Here is a 22,055-nt window from a genome sequence, read left to right as displayed (position 1 = left end):
CCATCTGGGAGGGCACCAATGGATGGAAGACCTCTTTGTCTCTTCCTCTCTCTCTGTAACTCTGACTTTGAAATAAATAAATAAATCTAATTGATTAATATAGTCCATTGTAGCACCAGGATAAATACAAAGGTCACACAATCATTCAGTAGACACAGAAAATGCACTTCATGAAATCCAACGGACCTTTATAATAAAAATAACCAATTACATTAGAACTAGAAAGGAAGTACCTTAACCTTTTAAAGGACATTTATGGACAGTCCACAGCCAGCGTCACGCTCAATGGTGAGAGATAGAATGAACAACAAAAGGATGTCTGCTCTCATCACTCTACTCAACACTCTGGAAGTTCTAGCCAGGAATTACATAAGAAAAAAAAAAGGCATCCAGAATGAAAAGGAAGAAAGATGATTTCTACTTAAGGTCACATGATTTTAGATCTAGAAAACTCTAAGAAATTCACACACACACACACACACACACAAAAAAAAAAAAACTATGAAAACCAGATAAGCTAGGTTGCAGGATACAAGACCCACATACAAAAGTCAATCATATTTCTTTGTAGTAGCAATGAATAAAACAAGAATGAGGAAAGCTAACAACATCAGAGAATGAAGTAGTGGAAATAATCTTAAATGCAAGACTTGTACTCTGAATGTTAAAAAACAACGCTGAAATAAAAGAATGGAATGTTATGTCCCTTGGTTGAAAGAAACTCTATGTGGAGAGCTTTCCCATGTTCACGGGCCAGAAGACTCAATGCTAAGATACCTACACTGCCGTGATGCTTACTTGGGGCGAGTGCTTCGGGAGGAGATACACATTTCTTTTTAATGATTTATTTGTTTATTCGAAAGTCAGAGTTACACAGAGAGAGGAGAGGCAGAGAGAGAGAGAGAGAGGTCTTCCATCCGATGGTTCACTCCCCAGATGGCCACAACGGCCGGAGCTGTGCTGATCCAAAGCCAGGTGCCAGGAGCTTCTTCCAGGTCTCCCACGCAGGTGCAAGAGCCCAAGGACTTGGGCCATCTTCTACTGCTTTCCCAGGACACAGCAGAGAGCTGAATGGTAAGAGGAGCAGCCGGGACTAGAACCGGCACCCATATGGGATGCCGGCACTTCAGGCCAGGGCGTTAACCTGCTGAGCCACAGCACTGGCCCCGAGATACACATTTCAAGCCTTGTGTCTCGTGTAGAGCAGATTTCTTCCCGTGGTGTGGGTGGTCTTCTTCCACTCAGGGTGAAGGCCTGAGTAGAACAGAGACCAGCTTCCCTGAGCACAGGGTGTTTCCCAGAAGGCAGCCTCACACCTCACCTGCAGCCTCCCATGGGTCTCTACCAGTGGTGTGTGGACCGGAACGGGAAGGTCAGCTTTCCTGGGTCTTGAGCCTGCCACCCCACACTGCAGGTGTTGCATTCCCCGGCCTCCGGAATCAGGTGAACCAATTCCCTATCCTAACTCTCTGTCTATACACACTAGTTCTGTTTCTCTGGGGAATCCTGACACGTGCAGGTCCCCACATTGAGCTGCAGGTGCCACTCAATACCTATAGGAGGGCTCCAGCCAGTTTCATTACAAAGTTGGCAAGCTGATCCCCATATCCAAGTGGAAGGTCAAGGTACCCAGAACGGCCAAATCCATCTCGGGCGAGAGAACAAAGCCATGGAGGACGCGTGGTCTCTGACTTGAAAACACATCAAAGCTGCGGTGGTCAAAGTAGTGTGCTCCAGGCATTAGGATGAGTGTGTCCATCAGTGGAATCGAGTCAGGAGTACAGAAGTAAACTCTCATGTTTACATCGATTTGCTTTTGGAGGAAGGTGGCTAAACAATTGAAGGGGGAAGTGATCATCTTCTCAGCAAATGGTTCTCAACCATACAGCTGCGTGTAAAAGAATGTTAGCCCCCCTACATCATACCATTTTGCAAACATTAACTCAAAATAAAGCAGATATTTAAATGCTGGAATCAAATTTGAAGAAAATATAACCATATGTCCTTATGACAATGACTTCCTAGATATGACACTAAATGTAAAAGTGAATGAAGCAAAAATAAACTGGACTTTATCAAAGTTTAAATATTTTCTAGAAAAAATGAAATAGAAAAAAATAAAGATGTTGGCTTCAGGAGCTGGCATTGTGTCGTGGTGAGTTCAGCAACTGCTTGCAATGCCAATATCCTATATAAGCAGTGGTTCAAGTCCCAGGGGCTCCACTTCCAACTCAGCTCCCTGCTAATGTGCCTGGAAAAGCAGCAGCACATGGCCCAAGCGCTTGGGTTCCTGCCACCCATGTGGGCAAACTGGATGGGGTTCCTGGCTCCTGGCTTTGACCCAGCCCAGTCCCAGCCATTGCAGCCATTTGGGAGTGAACCAGTGGATGGAAGATCTCTGTCTCTCCTTCTCTCTCTCTCTAACTCTGCCTTTCAAATAAAATAATCTTTAAAACAATTTTTTAAAAATTTTAAAAATGGCTTCAAAAGGTACTACCAAGAAAGTAAACCCGCAGAATAGGGAAAATACTTGTAAATTATTTTTCTGATAAGAGATTTGTATCTAGAATACATAAACTATTGTTACAACCCCATAAAAAGACAAATAACCTCCCTAAACAATGAGCGCAGGATTTGCATGAACATTCCTTCGAAGATGATAAAACAAGTGGCCAATAAGTACATGAGATGCTCAGCATATCAGTCATTAGGAAAAGGAAATTAACAGCACAATGAAATACTTTATACCTGCTATATTTTTAAAAATATAATAAAGTACAAATATATATATATATATAAAACAGAAAAAAAGTACACACAATACCAAGTGTTGCTGAAGATGGGCACAAATACAACCACCCTACATGGCTGGTGCAAGCACTTTACAAAAATGGTTTGGCTGTTCCTCAAAAGGTGAATAATAGAGTCGCATCTTGTCCCCAAAATCACACTCAATGGTATATCAACTGATGGACAAATAATAGTGGTATGCATACACAGGGATATCTTTTTCAGCATGAAGGGAGTTATGATACATGATTCTGCAAGGACAAAGTTTGAAAGCCTACTAAGTGAGCTGAACTGGTCACAGAAGACTATCCCTCCTGAGGTGGGGTGAGTCTAACATTAAATTGTGGGGGTGATTGTACGATGCAAGAATATATTAAGAGCATGCTTTTTAAAAAGATTTATTGACTGGAAAGCCAGTGTCAGAGTGCAGGAGACAGATCTTCCATCCATTGGTTTACTTTCCAAATGGCAATAACACTAGAGCCAAGAGCCAGGAACTATATCCAGGTCTCCCACGTGGGTGGCAGGAGCTCTGGTACTTGGACCATCTTCCGCTGCTTACCAGGTGCATCAGCAAGGAGCTGGATTGGAAGTGGAGCACCAGGGATGCCACTTACCCAGAGTGCCACTGCATCAGCCCTAAGCATACATTTTAAATGGGTGTATTGTAAGGTATGTGAATTAAATCCCGATGAAACTGTTAAACTTTTTTTTTTTTTGATAGGCAGAGTGGACAGTGAGAGAGAGAGAAAGGTCTTCCTTTTCCGTTGGTTCATCCCCCAATAGCCGCTGTGGCCAGAGCACTGCACTGATCCTTAGCCAGGAGCCAGGTACTTCTCCTGGTCTCCCATGCAGGTGCAGGACCCAAGCACTTGGGCCATCCTCCACTGCACTCCTGGGCCACAGCAGAGAGCTGGACTGGAAGAGGAGCAACCGGGACAGAATCCGGCACCCTGACTGGGACTAGAACCCGTGGAGCTGGCGCCGCAGGCGGAGGATTAGCCTATTGAGCCGCGACGCTGGCCTGTTAAACATTTTTTAAAAGAAGAAAAGTGCAACAAAGCCTCCAAGTGTCTACCTTCAGTCTCTCTTCTGCCTCTGGCATCCCCAGCTCTGTACCTTGGGCAGGTAACTGCTGACTGGCTAACTAGTCATACCATTGGTCAGCTGGCGAGGCTGCTCAGCCAATCAGAACCACTGGCAGTTGGTTCCATGGAGACAGAATCAGTTAAACTGACAAAGCCCCCAGCAGACAGGGCAGGGTCTCTGTGAGTCAGGACTGTTTGTAGGTCTGGGGTCAGCAGGACCCTCACTGATGTGTTGAGATTGGTCAGTCGGGGGGCAGTTGGTGGTGGCGGGGAGTGAGCAATGGTCAGCAGGGTCAGGCTACCAGGGACAAAGTGTGAGCCTGCCCAGGGTCCTGCAGGTGGACAGACACATTCGAGGCTGCTCGCAGGACGACAGAGGAACCTCGGTGGATAGGGACAGGCCCCATCAAGGCTGCACGGTAGGCTCCAGGCAGGATGGGCCCTCCACAGCAGGCTGTGTCCTGGGGCTGGGCCTCCTGAGTGTGACTGCCCCCTGTGGGGCAGACTGGGGCGGGGCAGGGATGAGAAGAGGCAGGGGGAGTTGCTCAGGGCACAGGGCAGCTCCTGGGATCAGAGCTGTCAGGAGGGGAGGGGGCCATGAGGGTGTCGCCCACCGAGGCTGATGGTGGGGATCGCGGTCTGAACCCTGACTTTGGTTGGGCCTGATTCCTTCCGGTGGTGCGGGTGACGGTGCCTCGAGGGCCCTCGCCCTGCTGTCCCCCAGGACGGGCCCTGGGCAGAGTGGGCTGCAAGGACGACAGCACACACGGGGCACATCAAGCTCTCCCTTAGCACAAGGCCACCCCGGGCCAGGGAGGCCACCTCTGCTGCCTCTGCTTCCTCACCTGAAACCCCAGGACCGGCCCCGCCCACCCAGGGCTCACAGGGACGCAGGGACAGCCCCTTTCTGAGCAGCCCAGCGTCATCCTCCTGATGGGGCAGCTCCTGGGGGAGTGGAAGCGCCCCCTCCTCCTGAGTCAGGGTTTCCTGGACGTGGGCTGGACGCCCAGAGGGCCCTGATGCTTCCTCCCGTGGCCTCCGGGAGTCAGGGACCACTGATGTGCAGGCTGCACCTGGGCTGGCTTCTTGTCCCCCATCTGGGCTGTCAGGGAGAATCACCTCTGTTTGGGAGACCAGAGACACGTAATAGGGAAAACCCAGTTCTGTTGGTCCTTTCGAGTGGAAGCAAACCTGACTCAATGGGTGTTTGTGGTGGGAAACTCCTCCCTTCAGCGCCAGCGCCCTGGGATCAAGGTGAACGCTGGGTTAAGCATAGGTGCCCGTGGACAGGGCTGAAGGGGAGTGAACACTCCGGCCTCGCTGTGCACGCTCAGCCTGTTGGCAAGTTCCACCCACCACACAGCCGTGTAATGGATCCATGGTTAAGATGGGACCTGGAGGATCTCGCCCTGCCCTGGAGACGGCTCCACGAGGAAGGCAAGGCCACGTGGTATTGGGAAATTGGCTCTGATTGACACCAGTTTCCCAGTGCATCAGCTTGGGGACCTTGGGCACTTAGGTCACTTCTCTGTGTTCCCCTATCCCGGAAGTCTTTGAAACAGGGCCGATGGCAAGCAGCACCTGCTGCCTGGGAAGAGATGGAGAATTTAGAATTATTGCTCATACATGGGGCACGCCTGGTGTGCAGGCAGCTCCCATCACTGTGGGCAGGTGACGGGACGAACCCAAGCCAGCAGAATCCACTTAGCATGGCGGATGCCTGCCGGTCAGGCTGACCTGGGAGCCATCCCTGGACATGGAGATGCTGGGCCCTGCCCTGTGGGCAGGGAGGTCCCACATGACAGATGGGACAGCTGGGAGCCCGGGGACAGACAGTCTTCCTGGCAGGAAGCACCACAGGCACGGCGGGCACAGAACTCGTGGGCCTGCAGAAGAGTTCCAGTTACTATTGAACCAGGAGAGGAGAGATGAACTCACCCGTGAAAGAAGATGACTCCAAATAGAACATGGATAGACTCATCTTACACCAATCACATGCTAACTATTGGTTTTGGGTGAAAGGCCACACCCAGGCAAGTGTGCCCTGTCTCCAGGGGTCCGGCTGCAGCCCTGGTGCTGGTACCCATGTCTGGGATCAGCCACTGAGAACAGGTCGGTGGGCTCTGCTGCGGGGTCCTCGGCTGCAGCTCAGCACCCCGGGGTAGATGCCCAGAAGGTCACGGCTATTTCCTTGGGCGGTGAGGGCTACAATGCTGCAAGTTCATTGTGCAGAGACACATACCAGGAAGTCCTGCACAGACGCCAGGCTCCCTGAAGGGACCCGGTGCTGGTGTGCTCCCCATCAATTCCCTCTCAGAGACCCGCAGAGGGCAGAGGAGCCAGCAGTGATGGGAGGGGCACGGGAGAGGGCGGGAAGAGCCCAAGAATCATCCCAGAGAAGACCAGGCTCCCAGGAGCGCACACAGGGACAGGAGAGACCCGGGAGAGGCAGGACAGGGACGCCCCTGTGGATAGGGGACCCACACCCACCGCCGTCAGACACTGTGTGCATCTTAGACCAGAGAGGCCGCCCAGCACCGAGCCTGGGGCCGGCCGAGCTGAGCCCTGCCAGGGTGCCCTGCTCCTGTGGGTGCTTCCTGGCAGGTGACGCCCTGTTCCTCTTCTCCCGCAGCCATCGGCCATGGCCGCCCTGCTTCGCCCACCCGCTCAGCTGCCACCTCCTCCAGCCAGGCTGGCACCCTCTCCAACACCTCTCCACCCAGCAGGACCAGGACACAGATCCAGATGTGCAACGGCCAAAGAGGGGCTGGGGCGCGGGCGAAGCCACATGCAGCCCAGCGGCACCTGAGCTGAGAGTCTGCAGAGGTGACAGGATGGAGGACACCTCCATCAGGGCCTGGACAGCCATGCCACGGATGAGCCTTTCTCCAGTGAAAACACCCGGCTTGTCAACTCTAGGTGGCCCAAGACGGGCAGCTTCCCTCCCAGCCTACTGGGGCTCAGCAAGCAGTGTAGACACCAGGAGTGATGGCCTTGACTTTCTGTTCCCAGGGGACCACAGTCACACACACACACACACACACACACACACACAAAATGATACTTTTGTTAACCTGTTGGTTGCCTTTTCCATTCTATTTTTACAAAAGATTTATTTGACACAGAGGTTTTAAATCGGCTGGTCCATGCAACAAATGGACCCAATGGCCAGTGCTGGGTCCGGCCAAAGCCAGGAGCCAGACTCCATCTGGATCTCCAACATGAGTGTCAGGGACCTGCCAGCCCGGGTCATGTGCTGCTGCCTTTCAGGGGCATTAGCAGGGAGCTGGAAGGACACGGAGGGGCCGGGACTCTAACCAGCACTCCTATGGGATGCTGGTATCAGAGGCGGAGGCTTAACTGCTGCACCACAGGGCTGTCCACTGTCACTGGAGTTTTTAAAAGAATCCTTATCTGTGTGTAAAATACAATCTAAGAAAAAAAGTCCTTGTGCTCCTGGGACCACGTGACCCTCGAGTCAAAGCCTGATCTGGAGGGGACCCTGCCCTCGGGGCTGATTCTGTGCCCCCTCCCCTCCCCTGGCGCTCAGCGGTTCTGCAGCCATCGGGTGGCCAGACCCACAGAGGGACTGTCAGAGACACCCATCCAAGTGACTGGACCACAGGTGACTTTGCCTGGGACACTGGCAACGGCCTCGGAGCCTGCAGAGAGGAGGAGAGGCAGTGCTGGCCGTGCACCTGCACACGCCTGCTGCCTGCCCTGCCCGTCCTTAGCCTCTCCTTGGGAATAGAAAATGAGGCAGAGATGACAAGAAAATGGAAAAGGGCCTTGACCCGGGCACCGGGAAGTCAAGGGACCCTGCCCTCCTCCTGCGGATTCTCAGGTGTGGAGATGCTGGTAGGGCTCAGGGAGCTGGGGAGGGGTCTGCACAGCCCCTGTGGGCCACGCACCTGCCCTGAGGGAGGCTTGGAATGCCTCTCACCTGGAGCTGCCTCTCACCTGTGCTGCCTCCCACCTGTGCTGCCTCTCACCTGTGCTGCCTCTCATCCAGAGCTGCCTCCCACCTGTGCTGCCTCTCACCTGGAGCTGCCTCTCACATAGCACTGCCTCTCTCACCTGTGCTGCCTCCCACCCGTGCTGCCTCTCATCCAGAGCTGCCTCCCATCCCGAGCTGCCTCTCACCCTGGACTGCCCCTCACTTGGAGCTGCCCCTCTCCGGCACTGCCTCTCACCTGGGCAGGACAGGACATGGCAGACACCTGAACGGAACTGGCGCCCTCCAGTTTTCTACGGAAACTTCTGCCCAGCGCTCTCCCCACTGCGGCAGCCTGCTCTTATTGCCCTCATCCTGACTCTGGGAGAACAGGGACGTGGACACGGCCCCTGCAGTCCTTAGCGCTCTCACCTGGGAGCCTCCCTCCCTGAGTGGGGAGGTGAGCCGAGGTGAGAGCAGGCAGGGGCTTTGAGAAGAAGTCACAGGAGCCAGGAGTCGCCAGCGAGGGGAGCGCTGTGCCTGTGCGCACAGCCAGTCGGGCCGCCTGCCTGCTGTGAGATCTCGGCAGCATCCTGGAGGGCTCTGTGCCTTCGTTCTCTCTGCTTGATGGTGAGCATGGGGGCACCTGCTCCACGGGTGGGCTGGGGGCGCCCACGGAGCCCTGTGCCACAGAACCTGTGCCGTAGAACCGGGCAGGTGCTCTGGCTGGGAGTGAGAGCCGCCGTTGGTGTGGTTTCTCCGTTGTGATTTCGTCATGGGCAGCAAAAATGAACAGATGTGATTTGAGGAGAGGAAGACTCATCTCCGAACCCAAGTTCAGCGCTGAGCCCGTCCATTACTAAGGAAGTGTTTATGGTGGTGACCGCAGTCGTGGTATTTTCGTGGCCGATGAGTGGTTAAAGCCACTGAAGTTGGGTTTGAGGCTCGCTCTCTGGAAGGTTTTGGGGACCAGACTATGCTGGAAATGGTATCACACGCTTGGGTCTTTGTCATATTTCCTGTGCTGGGCAGTGCCTCTGAGGCCAGTCCTCTTTAATTCCAGTTGTCTTTTTGGGCTCCGTTGCCGCCTCCCAGGGTCGTGCCTGCCCTGGCGGCCCCGGCTGCTCTCGGCCTGTCCTCCTGTTCAGGACCCTGCTTCTTTGGATGAGCCGGACCAGTGTTTCCCAAAAGGCTCTTGCTGGGTTATTTCCTAAAAAGTATCCTAGAATATTCCTACACATCCTTGGAGTTTTGCAGTGATGTTGTTGAACTTCACTCCATTCATTCTTGACTGCCTTGATGTTGTCCCCTTGCCGATGATTTTTTGACCCAAAAGTAAACACTGTGTCATTTGAGGCTCCCTTTAAACTGCCAGTCCTGGGGAACCTCCAGGCCTCAGGCAGTGTGGCCACCCCAGTCCAACTTTGTCCTGCCTTTCGTTTCTAGACTCAGAGGGAAGCCTTCCTCCTCTTTAGGTCCTGTGGGGTCACCCGAGCGGAAGCTCTCTCGGGCTCTAACCTCCAATGATGTGCTTCGATGTATTTTGATGATTTGAGCGCCTCAATGACTTACTCCCATTCCTTCCTTCTCGGTGTCTTCAATCACTGTGACCGTCAGCACAGCTCCACAGAGCGGCCCGGGGACCTCATCCTCTTCCTGTTGATCGTCCTGCCTTCCGCAGCTTTCCACGGAGGCACTGTCCTGCCAACTTCCTCTTCCCCGTGGGTTTTCATCCTCTTGAAGTAGTCACTCCTCCAGACCCTGGTCACCCAGCAATAGTTGCAAGACTTCACGTACATTCTGCAGAGCAGCCTCTCTGCACCTAAGCCACTTTTCTGCCTGGCCTGGGGGCCTGGCCACCAAGATCTTCGTGCTCTCTCGGGCACTGCCTGGCCAACAGCCGGCCCTGCTCTGCTTGGATCAGGGAGACCTTTGCACTCATCCTTCCCCTTGTGACTCGCAATGGACGTTTCACTGAGCTGCTGCACAAACATCTGGAATGTTCTCAGACTTTTCTCCCCTCTGATCTGCCTCTCTCCATCGGCCTGCCTGTTTTTCTCTGCAGACAAGGAAATGTCCCACACTCCAGAGCTTCTAAAAAAAAAAAAAAGGAATTGGACTCCACGAGGGTGGTCATCTGGAGACCACTGAGAGGGGAGGAAGCCCTTGGATCTGGGGCTAGGCCACACAGCTGCCTCCCGGGGGCTCCCCGGTGTCCAAGACTCCCCGTGAGCCGTGGCTAGGAAGGCGCCCGAGCAGAGCTGTCAGAGCTGCCACTTCCAAGGTGCTGCCCCGGGCTCCTGGCCTGAGGTTTCCATGGTGATGGTAACTAAGCAGGCGCCCCTGTGGCCTGTCTCCTCTCAACCGGTTCCGTGCTAGATGTCCAAATGCGACAGACAGATCCCAGGGCAAGTGGGGCCTGAAGGTGAGGGCTCCGGACTCTTAGAGAGGAGGCACAGGAGTCACACAGGGCCCAGGCCTTTGGGACTTTGCCGTCAGGGGTCCACCCCTGGGAGCTGGCTCAGTGCCTGGGGAAAGGGGTGCAAGTCCACACTGGGGAACAGGAGTGCAGTGTGATCTGGAGAATGCTGGTGTTCATGTGGCCCCCGGGGGCGGGGCGGGGTGGGGTAGGGTGCTGGAAGCTTCTCTGTGAACAAGGCAGACACCCAGATGACTGTGGGCTCTCCCCAGCACTGGGGGTGTTTGAGCAGAGGCCCAGCCCTGCTGCAGGAATGGTGCCCAAGGTACCTAAGCACCAGGACGGGTTAGGATAAGGTGGGCTTTGTGATTTGTTAAAAAACACCACTGTGCGTTCACACAGGGCTCAGAGCGAGGGATTTCTCTTTATTGTCTTCCTGTCTGTCCGCAGACAAAAGGGATGTGCTTTGTGGTTTTCATAATCTGTTGCTCTCTTGGTCTCTCATTGTTGACCCCTGATACTTCTCACCCAGTCATTCGTAATGTACTTCTGCTTCCTGCTTTTAGAAGTGACTGCTTCACGAAGTTTTTGTTAACAGCTAATTGAAAAGATTTGCTCATAGTTTTCATAGGCCTTGTTTTAGAATGGTTTTCTTTTTAAATGAGTGGATTTTAGCCACTTGATTTTATTTTTCCTTTTCCTGTGTTCTTTCTAGGTGCATCTTTGATTGGGTCAGGGGCTCAGCTTTCCTCGGTGACTGATCATTTGAGGGAGTTTAGTTTACCTGTATTAAGTTTTTGCGGGAGATGCGTGCCAAGCCCTTAATATACTTTATTGTATGTCGAGAATTTGGGTGTGGCTTTTTTTACCCATCTGAAAAAAAATGAGATGTACAGTATACATGAGGTATTCTGCATATATACATTAGCTATAATGAATCCTAGTAAAACAAAGAGCAATATGTCCACAAGCACTGACTGTCCTTGAGGGCTTCTGTGTGTGTATGTGTGTGCATCCCCAAACATTCCCCCCCGGCTTAGGATAACCGTTACCTGAACCTTGTGCTACTGGACACCTGCTTTCCTTCATAGCTTTACCACATTTCGTGGTGCACGTCCACCATCCAGTAATCTTGCCTGTCCTTGAGCCACTGCGTCCTAGGATCTGTAGCTGTCACTCAGCAGTGCTGCATAGGAAGCCATCTTAGGAGAAGGTGCCATAGTCTGCTGTGGTCTCCTTCGGTACTGTACTGCAAGGGCCGCTCCTAGCAAACACTTGAGCGGTTCCTAGATTTTGCTAAGGACAACAGTGCTGTTTTGAAGAATCGTGCAAATGTGTCCTCGGGAAAGAACTGCTGGAGATGGTGTAACTCGCATAGTTACAATTTTGAAGTCAAGTAGATGATCTGTGTCGGCTTTAAATATTCTAAGAAAAATAAAATATTCTGAATACTTTTTAAAAGGCCATTTTTTTCTAGATTTATTCATCTATTTGAAAGACAGAGTTACGGGGAGAGGGGGAGAGACATCCGGGTCTCCCACTTGGGTGGCAGGGGCCCAAGCACTTGAGAACAAGACGAAACGTGCAAGCACATCTTGGCCACCATGTGGTGTCTGCTATTCCCAGTGACCTGAGCAGGTCATGTGACCCAGCCAAAGTCACTGTCACAAAACTGCGCTGTGGGGCTGCTCTGTGTTGGAATGCGTCAGCGCGGGCTACTGTGACAGGCACAGTCACAGCTAACATTCCGGGTGGCCTGGGGGACCGGGGGATGGAAGAGGCTTTTGATCCCCTCTTGTCCCTTCTGCCTCTGGAACCCCCCAGACCACTCAGGGCACACCACCCCCCTCCTTGCCCAAGGCCTTCGAGAGTCCTCTCGAGTTAGTTCATCCGTTTGTTCCATGCGGATGGATAACTTACATGTAAATGGGAGGGCGGGTGTCGTGGTGTGGCAGGTTAAGCCACATGGGGACGCCTGAGTTCAAGTCCCACCTCCTCCTGCAGACCCAGCTTCCCGCTAATGCTCACCCTGGGAGGCAGTGGGTGATGGCCCAAGAACTTGCCTCCCAGCCACCCACATGGGAGACCTGGATTGAATTTCTGGCTCCTGGATTTTGGCCCAGCCCTGGCTGTGGTGGGTTTTGGGGGGAATAACCAGCAAATGGACCACCTCTCAAATTAATAGTGAATTTTTAACAAATGGAAAACATCTTTCTTGCCCCTTACCCAGCGCCTGAACCCCACATCCAGGAGGCTCAGGCCCCACTCACCTGGTCCCTTTGGGACATCCCCTCCAGCCAGGTCTTCTCGGGCTTTCTGTGTGTTCCTGGTGCCGGTGCTGGGGTGGTCCCTGGGGGCCTTTCTCAGCCATGGCTCCTGGCCCCGGTGCCTCTCGGCAGCCCCGCGGGGGACCCGGGCATCCAGGGCGGACGGCTCCCCGCGTCTTGCTCAGTCTCCCCCTGTCTTCCCGTCACACGGGAGTGTCCCTGCGCAGTTCAGTCAGCTGGGGAGGAGGGGCTCACTGGGAGGAGTGCAGGTGGGGTTCAGTGACGTCACGAAGATTCCATTGTGACCCCTCCTCCCCAGCCAAGCGGACTTGAGGGAGACCTGAGCCCAGCCAAGAGAGACTGGCCCGACTCCGCTCCCACCACCATCGCCTTCCTTCTCATCTCTCTTGTGACCAGGACTCCGACCCCTCTTCTCGGCTCGGCCTCCTCAGCCCTGCTTAGCGCGGCCTCCCGTGGTTCCCCGGGTTCCGCTCGCCTACCATACTATCTGTGCTCGCCTTGGGGCGAGGGCAAGGGGGACCAGCTCAGACTGGGACCCCACGATCCCGTCCCGGCCCCCTGCGAAGGCTCAGCAGCCGCTCCTCGCCAGCTAGGGCCTCGTGCTGTCCACCCTCCTGCCTCCCCCATCTCGTCTGTCCTCTTTTTGGACTTCTGTAAAACTTCTCCTGTCTTTGTTGATGGGTTCGAGTTCAACTGGTGCGGCTGGCCTGCACAGAGAGGCTCCTTGAGCGAAAACATTAAGGTTCCAAGAGTCCTTCCACCTATTAGCTCAAATGCACCGAGTAAATCTTTGGATGTAATTTCCAGAAGAAAGGAGGTCATGTTCAACATGAAAAAAAAAAAAAATCTGAGAAGAATGTCAGATGATGGGACTGCACAGAATCTGTAAATTATTTTGGGTAATGTGGACATTTTGAAGATATTAATTCTTCCGATTCTGAACGTGGAAGATTTTCCCATTTTTTAGTGTCTTCTCTTTAATGCCTTGCAATTTTCATTGTAGAGATTTTTCATAAAAAACTTTCATAAAGAACTACTAAGGAAAAAAAAGACTTTATAGAGCTTAATTTTAGTCATTAAAAAGTCGACAAAGTTATATCCTTGAGAGAGATGATTCTCAGAAGGCTTAATGAAGGTGCTCTTTAAATGCCATTTAAAGACTTCGTGGTGAACTTTTCGCTTTATTTCCAAGTTTTGGATAATTTTGCTCTACAGTAATTTAATCTTGAGCAATTCTCACACAGCTGCTCCAGGTGACACACGCAAGTTTGTTCAAAGCAGCATTATATTGGCAAAACTCCGTTATCCACGGAAAGAAGTATGGGAAAATAAATTCCAGTCATTACACTGGAATACGATGCACGAGTTCAAATGAACAAAATACATTTAGAAGAAATCATTGAACAGATTGCTTCGTGATATTGTGGTAGACTGAATTACAACCCCCATTTGTGACCCACCTGTGTTGTTCCATATCCACACCTTTCTCAAATCCTCATGGCAGGCAGAGGTGAAATCTCTACCTTGCAATTCCAAGCCACGGGGGTGCTGGTGGGCCTGGCACAAGCCAACGCTTAGAATACACTTGGTGGCTGGGCCTGCTCTCATGTGCTCCTGGCTTTTGCTTTGTGAAGAGACTGCCTCAGGAAACCACTGGTCCTAGGAGAATGGGTACTACCTAGAGCAGACTTGGATCCCAACCACCAACCAGCTGACCCAGGCTGACCCAACCAAATCAACTATAAGCACATGAATGAGGAGGAGCTGCTTCCTGTTCTATATTACTGAGCTTTGGAGAGAGTTATAGGACGACACTGGCCAGTATCTGACTACAAAGTATATTTACAGGTACTAGGCTCAAGGATATGTAAAACTGATAAATGGATTTTTTTTTTTGCCCACAAAATTTTCACAAAACTATAAAGACAAGGCAGTAAGTGATAACATTATTTTCAGGATAGTAGCTACCCAAGAGGTAAGGGGAGGGATGTGAATACTGAGGGACACACAAAAGACCACAGAGTAAATTACAGTGCTATCTTTCTGAAGCTACCAAGTACGTACATTGGGATTTAACAGTACCCTCTGTACATTGTTACATACATCTCATTATTAAGAAATGTTTCATTGCAGTTAAATTAATTATACGATAATTACATGTAATTACACAATAACATACGCAGTACTGGCACCTACCCATGTGAATCTCTTAAAAGAGAGATACTAACTGTAAAAGAAGAAAACAAAATTTATTAAAAATTCCTAAGTCCCCCTGCAGCAGGGCTGGGCCTCTGCTCAAACACCCCCAGTGCTGGGGAGAGCCCACAGTCATCTGGGTGTCTGCCTTGTTCACAGAGAAGCTTCCAGCACCCTATCCCCTCCTCCCTGAGGGGCCGCATGAACACCAGCATTCTCCAGATCACACTGCACCCCTGTTCCCCAGTGTGGACTTGCACCCCTTTCCCCAGGCACTGAGCCAGCTCCCAGGGGTGGACCCCTGACGGCAAGGTCCCAGAGGCCCGGGCCCTGTGTGACTCCTGTGCCTCCTCTCTAAGAGTCCGGAGCCCTCACCTTCGGGCCCCACTTGCCCTGGGATCTGTCTGTCGCATTTGGACATCTAGCACGGAACGGGTTGAGAGGAGACAGGCCGCAGGGGTGCCTGCTTAGTTACCATCACCATGGAAACCTCAGGCCAGGAGCCCGGGGCAGCACCTTGGAAGTGGCAGCTCTGACAGCTCTGCTTGGGCGCCTTCCTAGCCACGGCTCACGGGGAGTCCTGGACACCGGGGAGCCCCCGGGAGGCAGCTGTGTGGCCAAGCCCCAGATCCAAGGGCTTCCACTCCTCTCAGTGGTCTCCAGATGACCACCCTCGTGGAGTCCAATTCCTTTTTTATTTTATTTTTTTAGAAGCTCTGGAGTGTGGGACATTTCCTTGTCTGCAGAGAAAAACAGGCAGGCCGATGGAGAGAGGCAGATCAGAGGGGAGAAAAGTCTGAGAACATTCCAGATGTTTGTGCAGCAGCTCAGTGAAACGTCCATTGCGAGTCACAAGGGGAAGGATGAGTGCAAAGGTCTCCCTGATCCAAGCAGAGCAGGGCCGGCTGTTGGCCAGGCAGTGCCCGAGAGAGCACGAAGATCTTGGTGGCCAGGCCCCCAGGCCAGGCAGAAAAGTGGCTTAGGTGCAGCGAGGCGGCTCTGCAGAATGTACGTGAAGTCTTGCAACTATTGCTGGGTGACCAGGGTCTGGAGGAGTGACTACTTCAAGAGGATGAAAACCCACGGGGAAGAGGAAGTTGGCAGGACAGTGCCTCCGTGGAAAGCTGCGGAAGGCAGGACGATCAACAGGAAGAGGATGAGGTCCCCGGGCCGCTCTGTGGAGCTGTGCTGACGGTCACAGTGATTGAAGACACCGAGAAGGAAGGAATGGGAGTAAGTCATTGAGGCGCTCAAATCATCAAAATACATCGAAGCACATCATTGGAGGTTAGAGCCCGAGAGAGCTTCCGCTCGGGTGACCCCACAGGACCTAAAGAGGAGGAAGGCTTCCCTCTGAGTCTAGAAACGAAAGGCAGGACAAAGTTGGACTGGGGTGGCCACACTGCCTGAGGCCTGGAGGTTCCCCAGGACTGGCAGTTTAAAGGGAGCCTCAAACGACACAGTGTTTACTTTTGGGTCAAAAAATCATCGGCAAGGGGACAACATCAAGGCAGTCAAGAATGAATGGAGTGAAGTTCAACAACATCACTGCAAAACTCCAAGGATGTGTAGGAATATTCTAGGATACTTTTTAGGAAATAACCCAGCAAGAGCCTTTTGGGAAACACTGGTCCGGCTCATCCAAAGAAGCAGGGTCCTGAACAGGAGGACAGGCCGAGAGCAGCCGGGGCCGCCAGGGCAGGCACGACCCTGGGAGGCAGCAACGGAGCCCAAAAAGACTACTGGAATTAAAGAGGACTGGCCTCAGAGGCACTGCCCAGCACAGGAAATATGACAAAGACCCAAGCGTGTGATACCATTTCCAGCATAGTCTGGTCCCCAAAACCTTCCAGAGAGCGAGCCTCAAACCCAACTTCAGTGGCTTTAACCACTCATCGGCCACGAAAATACCACGACTGCGGTCACCACCATAAACACTTCCTTTGTAATGGACAGGCTCAGCGCTGAACTTGGGTTCGGAGATGAGTCTTCCTCTCCTCAAATCACATCTGTTCATTTTTGCTGCCCATGATGAAATCACAACCGAGAAACCACACCAACGGCGGCTCTCACTCCCAGCCAGAGCACCTGCCCGGTTCTACGGCACAGGTTCTGTGGCACAGGGCTCCGTGGGCGCCCCCAGCCCACCCGTGGAGCAGGTGCCCCCATGCTCACCATCAAGCAGAGAGAACGAAGGCACAGAGCCCTCCAGGATGCTGCCGAGATCTCACAGCAGGCAGGCGGCCCGACTGGCTGTGCGCACAGGCACAGCGCTCCCCTCGCTGGCGACTCCTGGCTCCTGTGACTTCTTCTCAAAGCCCCTGCCTGCTCTCACCTCGGCTCACCTCCCCACTCAGGGAGGGAGGCTCCCAGGTGAGAGCGCTAAGTCCTGCAGGGGCCGTGTCCACGTCCCTGTTCTCCCAGAGTCAGGATGAGGGCAATAAGAGCAGGCTGCCGCAGTGGGGAGAGCGCTGGGCAGAAGTTTCCGTAGCAAACTGGAGGGCGCCAGTTCCGTCCAGGTGTCTGCCATGTCCTGTCCTGCCCAGGTGAGAGGCAGTGCCGGAGAGGGGCAGCTCCAAGTGAGGGGCAGTCCAGGGTGAGAGGCAGCTCGGGATGGGAGGCAGCTCTGGATGAGAGGCAGCACAGGTGGGAGGCAGCACAGGTGGGAGAGGCAGTGCTGTGTGAGAGGCAGCTCCAGGTGAGAGGCATTCCAAGCCTCCCTCAGGGCTGAGACTGACCTGACATACAAGAACACAGGAGCAGCCTGGGAAGAGGGTGTGGCCCACAGGCACTGTGCAGACCCCTCCCCAGCTCCCTGAGCCCTACCAGCATCTCCACACCTGAGAATCCGCAGGAGGAGGGCAGGGTCCCTTGAATTCCCGGTGCCCGGGTCCAGGCCCTTTTCCATTTTCTTGTCATCTCTGCCTCATTTTCTATTCCCAAGGAGAGGCTAAGGACGGGCAGGGCAGGCAGCAGGCATGTGCAGGTGCACAGCCAGCACTGCCTCTCCTCCTCTCTGCAGGCTCTGAGGCCGTTGCCAGTGTCCCAGGCAAAGTCACCTGTGGTCCAGTCACTTGGATGGGTGTCTCTGACAGTCCCTCTGTGGGTCTGGCCACCCGATGGCTGCAGAACCGCTGAGCGCCAGGGGCGGGGGAGGGGGCACAGAATCAGCCCCGAGGGCAGGGTCCCCTCCCAGATCAGGCTTTGACTCGAGGGTCACGTGGTCCCAGGAGCACAAGGACTTTTTTTCTTAGATTGAATTTTACACACAGATGAGGATTCTTTTAAAAACTCCAGTGACAGTGGACAGCCCTGTGGTGCAGCAGTTAAGCCTCCGCCTCTGATACCAGCATCCCATAGGAGTGCTGGTTAGAGTCCTGGCCCCTCCGTATCCTTCCAGCTCCCTGCTAATGCCCCTGAAAGGCAGCAGCACATGACCCGGGCTGGCAGGTCCCTGACACTCATGTTGGAGATCCAGATGGAGTCCGGCTCCTGGCTTTGGCCAGACCCAGCCCTGGCCATTGGGTCCATCTGTTGCATGGACCAGCCGATTTAAAACCTCTGTGTCAAATAAATCATTTAAAAAAAATAGAACAGAAAAGGCAACCAACAGGTTAACAAAAGTATCATTTTGTGTGTGTGTGTGTGTGTGTGTGTGTGTGTGACTGTGGTCCCCTGGGAACAGAAAGTCAAGGCCATCACTCCTGGTGTCTACACTGCTTGCCAAGCCCCAGTGGGCTGGGAGGGAGGCTGCCCGTCCTGGGCCACCTGGAGTTGCCAATCCGGGTGTTTTCACTGGAGAAAGGCTCATCTGTGGGGTGGCTGTCCAGGCCCTGACGGAGCGAGGTGTCCTCCATGCTGTCACCTCTGCAGACTCTCAGCACAGGTGCCACTGGGCTGCATGTGGCTTCGCCCGCGCCCCAGCCCCTCTTTGGCCGTTGCACATCTGGATCTGTGTCCTGGTCCTGCTGGGTGGAGAGGTGTTGGAGAGGGTGCCAGCCTGGCTGGAGGAGGTGGCAGCTGAGCGCGTGGGCGAAGCAGGGCGGCCATGGCCGATGGCTGCGGGAGAAGAGGAACAGGGCGTCACCTGCCGGGAAGCACCCACAGGAGCAGGGGACCCTGGCAGGGCTCAGCTCGGCCGGCCCCAGGCTCGGTGCTGGGCGGCCTCTCTGGTCTAAGATGTACACAGTGTCTGACAGCGGTGGGTGTGGGTCCCCTTTCCACAGGGGCGTCCCTGTGCTGCCTCTCCCGGGTCTCTCCTGTCCCTCTGTGCACTCCTGGGGGCCTGGTCTTCTCTGGGATGATTCTTGGGCTCTTCCCGCATTCTCCCGTGCCCCTCCCATCACTGCTGGCTCCTCTACCCCCTGCGGGTCTCTGAGAGGGAATTGATGGGGAGTGCACCAGCACTGGGTCCCCTCAGGGAGCCTGGTCTCTGTGCACGCTGAACTTGCAGCATTGTAGCCCTCACCGCCCGAGGAAGCGGCCGTGACCTTCTGGGCATCTACCCCAGGGTTCTGAGCTGCAGCTGAGGACCCCACAGCAGAGCCCACCGACCTGTTCTCAGTGGCTGATCCCAGACATGGGTACCAGCACCAGGGCTGCAGCCGGACCCCTGGAGAAAGGGCACACTTGCCTGGGTGTGGCCTTTCACCCAAAACCAATAGTTAGCATGTGATTGGTGTAAGATGAGTCTATTCATGTTCTATTTGGAATCATCTTCTTTCACGTGTGAGTTCATTTTTTCCTCTCCTGGTTCAATAGTAACTGGAACTCCTCTGCAGGCCCATGAGTTCTGTGCCCACTGTGCCTGTGGTGCTTCCTGCCGGGAAGACTGTCTGTCCCGGGGCTCCCAGCTGTCCCATCTGTCACGTGGGACCTCCCTGCCCACAGGGCAGGGCCCAGCATCTCCATGTCCAGGGATGGCTCCCAGGTCAGCCTGACCGGCATGCATCCGCCATGCTAAGTGGATTCTGCTGGCTTGGGTTCGTCCCATCACCTGCCCACAGTGATGGGAGCTGCCTGCACACCAGGCGTGCCCCATGTATGAGCAATAATTCTAAATTCTCCATCTCTTCCCAGGTGGCAGGTGCTGCTTGCCATCGGCCCTGTTTCAAAGACTTCCGGGATAGGGGAACACAGAGAAGTGACCTAAGTGCCCAAGGTCCCCAAGCTGATGCACTGGGAAACTGGTGTCAATCAGAGCCAATTTCCCAATGCCGCGTGGCCTTGCCTTCCACGTGGAGCCGTCTCCAGGGCAGGGCGAGATCCTCCAGGTCCCATCTTAACCATGGATCAATTGCACGGCTGTGTGGTGGGCGGAACTTGCCAACAGGCTGAGCGTGCACAGCGAGGCCGGAGTGTTCACTTCCCTTCAGCCCTGTCCACGGGCACCTATGTTTAACCCAGCGTTCACCTTGATCCCAGGGCGCTGGCGCTGAAGGGAGGAGTTTCCCACCACAAACACCCATTGAGTCAGGTTTGCTTCCACTCGAAAGGACCAACAGAACTGGGTTTTTCCTATTACGTGTCTCTGGTCTCTCCCAAACAGAGGTGATTCTCCCTGACAGCCCAGATGGGGGACAAGAAGCCAGCCCAGGTGCAGCCTGCACATCAGTGGTCCCTGACTCCCGGAGGCCACGGGAGGAAGCATCAGGCCCTCTGGGCGTCCAGCCCACGTCCAGGAAACCCTGACTCAGGAGGAGGGGGCGCTTCCACTCCCCCAGGAGCTGCCCCATCAGGAGGATGACGCTGGGCTGCTCAGAAAGGGGCTGTCCCTGCGTCCCTGTGAGCCCCGGGTGGGCGGGGCCGGTCCTGGGGTTTCAGGTGGGGAAGCAGAGGCAGCAGAGGTGGCCTCCCTGGCCCGGGGTGGCCTTGTGCTAAGGGAGAGCTTGATGTGCCCCGTGTGTGCTGTCGTCCTTGCAGCCCACTCTGCCCAGGGCCCATCCTGGGGGACAGCAGGGCGAGGGCCCTCAAGGCACCATCACCCGCACCACCGGAAGGAATCAGGCCCAACCCAAGTCAGGGTTCAGACTGCGATCCCCACCATCAGCCTCTGTGGGCAACACCCTCATGGCCCTCTCCCCTCCTGACAGCTCTGATCCCAGGAGCTGCCCTGTGCCCTGAGCGCCTCCCCCTGCCTCTTCTCATCCCTGCCCCGCCCCAGTCTGCCCCACAGGGGGCAGTCACACTCAGGAGGCCCAGCCCTGGGACACAGCCTGCTGTGGAGGGCCCATCCTGCCTGGAGCCTACCGTGCAGCCTTGATGGGGCCTGTCCCTATCCACGGAGGTTCCTCTGTCGTCCTGCGAGCAGCCTCGAACGTGTCTGTCCACCTCCAGGACCCTGGGCAGGCTCACACTTTGTCCCTGGTAGCCTGACCCTGCTGACAATTGCTCACTCCCCGCCACCACCAACTGCCCCCCGACTGACCAATCTCAACACATCAGTGAGGGTCCTGCTGACCCCAGACCTACAAACAGTCCTGACTCACAGAGACCCTGCCCTGTCTGCTGGGGGCTTTGTCAGTTTAACTGATTCTGTCTCCATGGAACCAACTGCCAGTGGTTCTGATTGGCTGAGCAGCCTGGCCAGCTGACCAATCGAATGACTAGTTAGCCAGTCAGCAGTTACCTGCCCAAGGTACAGAGCTGGGGATGCCAGAGGCAGAAGAGAAGGGATACTGCATGGTGGTGGCTTCACCCCCAGAGTCCCTCTGGGCTCAGGGACCACCCAGCCTCCTTTGCGAGGGACTGCAGTCTTCAGTCACAGCTGTCTCCAGAAGCTTCCTGATGTGGGTGCACTGATGAGCTTCAAAGAGAACACTAAGTCCCTGACTTTTCATTCATTGTGTGTTTTGGAGGCAGAGTGCCTATCCAGCTCTCAAAAATGTCTTAGACCCCAAAGGTGTGAGCAGCCAGTTCCCCCAAGGAAGCCCCGGGGAGCTCTGGGAAGTGCCAGAATAAGCCTCACCCATTCCCATCCCTTCCTGCTCCCAGAAGTCCAGTGTGGCACAGAGGCCCTGTATGCTGGGTCTCGGACTGGGGGTGAGCGTGTCAGGGTGCAGGGGCTCTGAGTCGAGTCCAGCCATCCCTCCTGTGTAGTCTCAATGTTGGGGGGCCTGCTTTGAGGGGGCAGGATGTCCCCCTTCCCTGGGGCACCCAGGATTACGGAGAGTTCCCCCTAGGCGCAGGCCTGCTGCCCCCCATTCACCTGCTGTTTTGGAGCAGGAAGAAGCAGCAAGCCCTGGTGTGGCCCGAGCTTCACTTGTCCGGCCGCCTGAGTGCCAGGAAGCGGAGTCTGGATGTCCCCATGCAAACAGCGTTCACTTCTGCAAGAAGGTGCT

The 22,055-nt window shown here is 54.4% G+C and overlaps 2 long non-coding RNA genes across 2 annotated transcripts; one reads left to right on the top strand and one right to left on the bottom strand.

The window, feature by feature from the left end:
* The first annotated feature begins 4,064 nt into the window (after positions 1 to 4,064).
* Positions 4,065 to 11,206, top strand: LOC149123402 (uncharacterized). Its single transcript, XR_016215896.1, has 3 exons — positions 4,065 to 4,297; positions 6,511 to 8,442; positions 9,430 to 11,206. It is a non-coding gene; the product is annotated as an uncharacterized LOC149123402 (long non-coding RNA).
* A 3,021-nt stretch (positions 11,207 to 14,227) lies between these two features.
* LOC149123401 (uncharacterized) lies at positions 14,228 to 21,218 on the bottom strand. The gene is made up of 3 exons (XR_016215893.1): positions 20,965 to 21,218; positions 16,891 to 18,774; positions 14,228 to 15,903 (listed from the first exon to the last, which is right to left on the bottom strand). It is a non-coding gene; the product is annotated as an uncharacterized LOC149123401 (long non-coding RNA).
* Positions 21,219 to 22,055: the final 837 nt, after the last annotated feature.

This window comes from Oryctolagus cuniculus, chromosome 11 (assembly GCF_051225735.1).
Source record: "Oryctolagus cuniculus isolate XC-2025 breed Fujian yellow rabbit chromosome 11, ASM5122573v1, whole genome shotgun sequence".
In the NCBI taxonomy this organism is placed as follows: Eukaryota; Metazoa; Chordata; class Mammalia; order Lagomorpha; family Leporidae; genus Oryctolagus; species Oryctolagus cuniculus.
This window is presented reverse-complemented; position numbering and strand designations above follow the sequence as displayed.